Below are 6,149 nucleotides of genomic sequence, written 5' to 3'. Positions count from 1 at the left end.
ATGCAGCATTTGGATTGCAAGGGCATGTAGTACAATACCAAGCATCAGTTCACCATGGATATTTTTACACGATATCAGTCTGTACAGTATGTCAGTCTTCTCTAGGGCAAAGCTGATCCAGCATATCAGAAAAAAAGTATTTTTGGCTCCTTCCTCAAGTGTAAGCATCCTGGCTAATCCCACATAGGTCATCTGATCATCCCTTGTTATTCTGCCCACAATATGGGATAAAGATTTCACTACTTCCCAGGAAAGCTGTGAGAATAAAAACTCAAATGCTACTTCAGGAAGATTTTATGAAGTACCTTGGCAGATAGTCAGTGCACCCAGCACCTTTGTTTCACGTTTTTCCTCACAGAGAGGAATTCAAAAGACATTGAAAGTGTGTGGTGTCTGTTCACCTCCAAGTAATTCATTCCACTGAAAGAAAGAATAGCTCTACAAGGAGGACCTGAAATTAATTAGCGACATTTGCTTTAGAATGGTTAAATAAACAAGCTGTACTCCGCCCACTCCCTTTGCAGCTGAGCACTTTCTCATTATGCGATTCACTTCTCTTTTTGTTTGCTGATGCCACTTTTTCAAAGGAGTAAGCAGGTACAATTTGCTGTCTTCTCCGCAGGTGTAAGAGCTTATGGGCTTGTTGCCCGAAGCCCTGCCTGGCAGGCATCCCCCCTGCAGGAAGGCTGCGGCTGCTGCTGTGCAGCACCACCACAGCCTGGGCTGAGCGGGAGCTGCCCGTCCCCGAGTGCAAAGCAAAGTGCACCCGCCTGGGCCAGCAGAGCTGGGCAGCTTGCACCAGGTCTCAGCTTTGGATCAAAGGGTGATCTAAGTAGCATGCAGAATTTTTAAGCTGAAATTGGCCTTTGGGCACAATTTCCAGTGTTGGGAGCATCATGCATTGTAATTCCATCAATGTGGAGGCAAAAGCTGGTGGGAGAAGAGATGGAAATGCATATGAAGGCAGCGTTTCATTTCCTCTAACTGCTCAGCCTGAGAAGTCGGGTGTGAGAGGACTAGTGCCCAGCTCAGTTTTGTTCATTGTTCTCAGAAGCAGAACTCCATTTCAATTCAAGATAATTGGTTGGAATAAGGTTTTGCTTCTCCTTCAGAGCTCGGTTCTTATAACATGTTCTCTTAATAAAGGGCTTTTCCCCTACTAAAATCACAGACAAGTCTGGCAATAAAGGATCGAGGAATTCCACGTACATTTAAACCCAGTGGAAAGAAATTCATCCATCTCCTCTTTGAACCTATTAGTTGGGAAGAAAGATTTGCAGTGGACATGCAGTGACTTGGCATGAGCTCCTGGATGGCAATGCTCTGCAGTAAGTCCCTGCCTTGGAGGGTCTTTCAGAGAGAGATACAGAGCTTTATTTCCTGTTATCTCCCTCAGAAGTGAAAGCCCAAAGGACTCAATTGTCTTAAATAATTCTCCTCAATTTTGCAAGCATCCAGGCTTTGAGTCATAGGCCAATACTTGCAGACTGTCCCTGCATGTAAAGTTCTTGGGTTGTGCCAGGGTCTCACTGAAGTCTGCAGAGTTACCCTGAATGCATGAGCAAGAAAAGAGGGAGCACAGAAATGTAGCTTGATTTCATCGAAATTTGGGTCTGAAAGAACCTGAAACAAAGCAGAAATTATGTAAGGCATTGTCTGTGGAGTGCATGGAAAGCAGAGCGCATGAGAGCCAATTCACTCACACTGTGATACTTAGTGGCTTGGTGACAATGCTGGATGTGGTATGGGCACTAGGTAATGACATGTTACCACAGGCAACAGCAGCCCCTGAAGCTAAATGTTCATTGTCTCTGTGGTTATTGCCCTCTCCTTTCTGCAGAATCCCTCTCCACCAGGATTTCTGACATCTCATTAGGCTACCCCTTTCTGCAGTGATGTTCCTCTGCCTGGAGAGGACAGGGACGCGTGGGTCAGGTGCCTGGAGCAGAGATCATCTTCTCCAGGCCCCCATCTACACAGTGTCTGAGTATAGTCCCGAAAGCCAAAGGTATTGCCAGCAGCCTTCTTGGCTGATGCTAAACGATTGAAGAACTTTATTTTAGTGTCCACATCATCAGAGGTGGTGTTAAATGGATGCTGAGATGAATCAGTAGACTTTGGGCGGGATGTGTGATCGTTTCTGATCACACCTGCAGGGGTTTGTCTGGGTCTGAACTGAATCGCTTTGACAGGGGATACAAGATGCTGCACGTAACAGAAGGGGGCTCGTTTTGGGGCTGCACTGAATAGTTCAAGTGTTCACAGTGCAGAGATCAGACTGCAGAGTTACTAGACTCCCTAAATAAACCCTATCAGCACCAAACACCTCCATCAACTTTATTGCTGTCAAGCAGATATAGAAGGAATTAGTTGTCAGGGACTGTTTCTAATTTAAATGTTAGCAGCTGTTATTTCAGAGTGGCAAATTTTATGATTTTGCCTACAAGTCTGCTCTCAGTAAATTAAAAAATTATGTAAAAGCCAGATTATATCTGCAATGGATCTTACCAAGAGGAGAATGCAAGACTGTGATGAATAATGTCAGGGGGGATGAAGGGATACGCAGACCAAGGCTGGTGTTGTCAAGTGCCGTGGGCTGAGCAAGTCTTTCCCTCGCCACCAGGCATGCCTGGCTGCGTGCCCAGTGGCAAGGCACAGGTCAGAGCCACCCAGGACACTTGGAGAGCCCTGCTGCCCAGCACAGCATGATGCTGCTGGAGGGCGCTGAGCACCTCGTGCAGGAGCTGCTGCAGCGGGGCTGCCAGCAGCAGGGCATGGCAGCACCAGTACCAGCAGCTGCTTCGCAGCGACTCTGCACTGCCAAGGCTTGCAGTCCACTGAGGGCTTCACATGAAGCTGTTCTGTCCAATAGGCAACTCCTAAACTAAATACATTTAAGATATTAAGTTGTCAGGGTCTGCCTGAATTCCAGAGCTGCATTCTTTAATTCACTCCTGGGGTAGTCACTCTGTTATGACCAAACACAGTGGGTTTATTATCAAGTCCATGTAATGTCCTGAAAAATTTCTGTCTGTTCATCTGACATTTCTGACTCACAAAAGCAGTACTAGTCATTGCAAATGAAGAGGAATACAGTGTCCGCAGCACAGTAAAGCAAATATAAAAATTAAAAAAAAAAAAAAAAATCCCACATCACCATATCATGGTTTTCAAGGGTTATGCAAACTTTTACTCATGACACACTTTATGACTGAAGGAAAAAAATCAAGGGACTGATACATAGCTCTCATTGTTTCTGTTCCTTACTCAACCTGTATATCTCAAATAGAAAAATACAAACTGTTAACTTCTCTAGAGAACAGCAATCTTTCAGAAAGCTCTCTGATGCAACAGACATATTGAACATTTGTTTTTCTCATTTAGATCTGAAAATTTTAACGGTTGAATAATTTGCTCTCTTGTCCAGGTTCAAGGAATGAAACATCACATCTACCCCAGCTGCTTTCAGCTCTGAATAGCAAAGCAGAGACATTTGGTTTTCAAACCAAAGAAGTTCTTGTTTTAGCTTTTGCCATTGTTTTGTCTCACACCCCAGGCCCAGGTCTTGAACTCCTTTCTTGCTGCATCACAGTGCCCTGAGGACCCTGCCTGCTCTCCCTGGGGTTTCTCCCCAGGTTTCTCTGTTGCTTTCCATTGCACATCATGAAGAAGAGGGAGAAATGTCTCAAAAGTTTGAGCAGCTTCAGAGCAGCAGCTTTTTCTCTAACAGCTCACATGACCTTTCCTGGCTGGAAGAAGATATGAAACCAAGAGGTGCAGGGGCTCACTCATGACAGCTGATCTCATCCTCTATGAGCGAAGGTGATTTTGGCCAAAATATTGTGCTGTCAGAAGAGACTGGACTGAGTGAGAAAGGTGAAAAGCAAGCAAAAGACCATTTAAAAATAAGCAGTACCAATGACTTGTGGAAATTTTCCTTATCTGATGATTTAATATTCTCAAGTGGGATGAAATCCTGAAAAATTTACAGATCCAAACACAGCTACTCTCCTAACAGACAGTTCAGCTGTGCTGGTCAAATGTGAAACACTTTTTTTAAAAAACACACTTTTCCATTCCCAGGTTGATTTCCAAAGTTACCAAGAGGAATTGAAACAGATTACTTATGCTAACAGCATGAGTCTTATGACTAGCACCTGGTGCAGAACATTGGAAAAATTTAACTGGGATGTTCACACCTTTCCTTATTTTATCTGTCAAATAACAAAATTAACTTTTTTTTTTTTTTTTAGTAATTGGTTTGATGTTTTAATTCTTTGCTTTTTTAGATTTGCCAGACTAGTGACCAAACAAGGATCTGAATTTTTATAGCATTGCTCTGATTTCTTTGACCATCATCATCACTTATCCTATATTAGATCTAATCAGAAAAAAGATCTTCACCTCAACTGAAATTCCAATTATTTGATATTTCTTTTAGACACCAGAAATAACTAAAAATGAAAATGCTATGTAACCTCATGAAAATAAAAAGTTTTAAAATATTTTGACTCAAGTAGTGCCAAAATGAGAAAGTCAAAAGTTTTCTATAGAAATAAAAGTGGACATTGAGCAATTCAAAAGTAGCAGAGGTACAGAGAGAATATGTTTGAAAAGGTGCATTTCTCCTTTGCCTTCTCTGCTTAACTCAGAGGAGCACAAATGTTAAGTTAATGATGCATTATGTAGACGTAGGTCCACTAAGATGCAGCTCAGGACATTTGTAAGTGGATAATAACTGCAGCAAAACAGCGTGTGATTGCTTAAGTGTTCGAATCTTTGATAGAATAAATCAGTTCTGCAAAGAATACTTTAGTATTAGAAAGGCTTGCCTCTGGCACACTGGGTCAATTAAAATGGTCTGTTTTCAAATGTGTACCTAAATGACCTTATGCTAAGTTGTTCTTCTACTGCATTACAAGAAAATAAAAGGGAATGACGGGAAATGAGCACATCACAGTCACATGCTGAAGGCACTTGAGGGTGAAGCCCCAGGTCTATCCCCAGTGCAGGTCCCCAGCCTATGGTGTGTCGCAGTGGAGACCCCTGTGGGTGCACACACGCACATATACATATATATATATTTAAAGAAAAGTTGTCTCAGCCTTCAAGAAATTTACAGCATGTGTAACAGTGACATTTGGTGTCCTGGACAAACCACCAGAATTAGAGATGAATCACCAGATACAGGGAAAACAACCTTCCTGTCAGGTCATTCTAATTTCATGATTAGAGTAATGCTAGCAACAGGTTTCTAAGAGGAAAGGAGGATGAAGTTTCACTGCCAACAGCCCATGCCAGCTATTTGTTTGAGTCTGAACACCTGAAAATTGTCCAGTGGAATGTAAGAGATGCAGGCATGAGGACTGGCATCACCCTGGTGGCTGCTGACCTGTCCCCAGCTTGGGGGGAGCTGTTGGGGGCAGCAGAGCAATGAGAGCCGGTGCTGGCAGCTGTGTGCTCACTGCCAAGCCACAAGCAGCAATTTCCGACAGATTGCATCTCACAAGGATGCGTGCAAGGAAGCGGTTGCTGTTTCATCTTTGTTAACAGGAGCTCTGCTTCTGATCTCATGCATGTGCATCTCTACACCTTTGTGTTTCTAAAGGAAGTATTCTTCATTTATCATTCTCCAAATCAAATCCTGGCTGTGTGGGTTAGTGACCTTACGCAACAGAAACTAAGAGGAAAAAGATGTAGCAGGTTTGTGCCCTGAACCAGCTGCATGCCAAGCTCAGTCTCAGTGGCAGGACACATGGCAGAAGCACTTAACAGCAAAAGACTCTGCAAATGACTTTGCCCGGAGAGGAAGGGAAGGAGAAAAGAAGGGATTTCTGCCTCTTCTACTTCCGACCCTTTTGCTCCTGCTCTCCCCCTGCCCTGCCTTAGTGCACAGCAGCAGGCTGAGCTGTGGTAGGTGTCTCCATGGACACCAGCAGCACCCTGAAACTTCTGTCTTCATTTTCACGTTGCATTTCACTTTTTACCCTGTGCTCTGCACCATAGGGGACCAAGAAGGGGACAATGCCAGGCACAAATCCGGAAGAAATCTGAAGACAGAAATCTTCAGATGCTCTCTGGAGGCAGAAACTCTAGAAGGCAGAGAAAGATGCTGCAATTTAGTAAAGACGCCTCACCCCACAAAGCTA

Source organism: Aythya fuligula, chromosome 13, assembly GCF_009819795.1.
Source record: "Aythya fuligula isolate bAytFul2 chromosome 13, bAytFul2.pri, whole genome shotgun sequence".
In the NCBI taxonomy this organism is placed as follows: Eukaryota; Metazoa; Chordata; class Aves; order Anseriformes; family Anatidae; genus Aythya; species Aythya fuligula.
Note: the sequence above shows the minus strand (reverse complement) of the source record.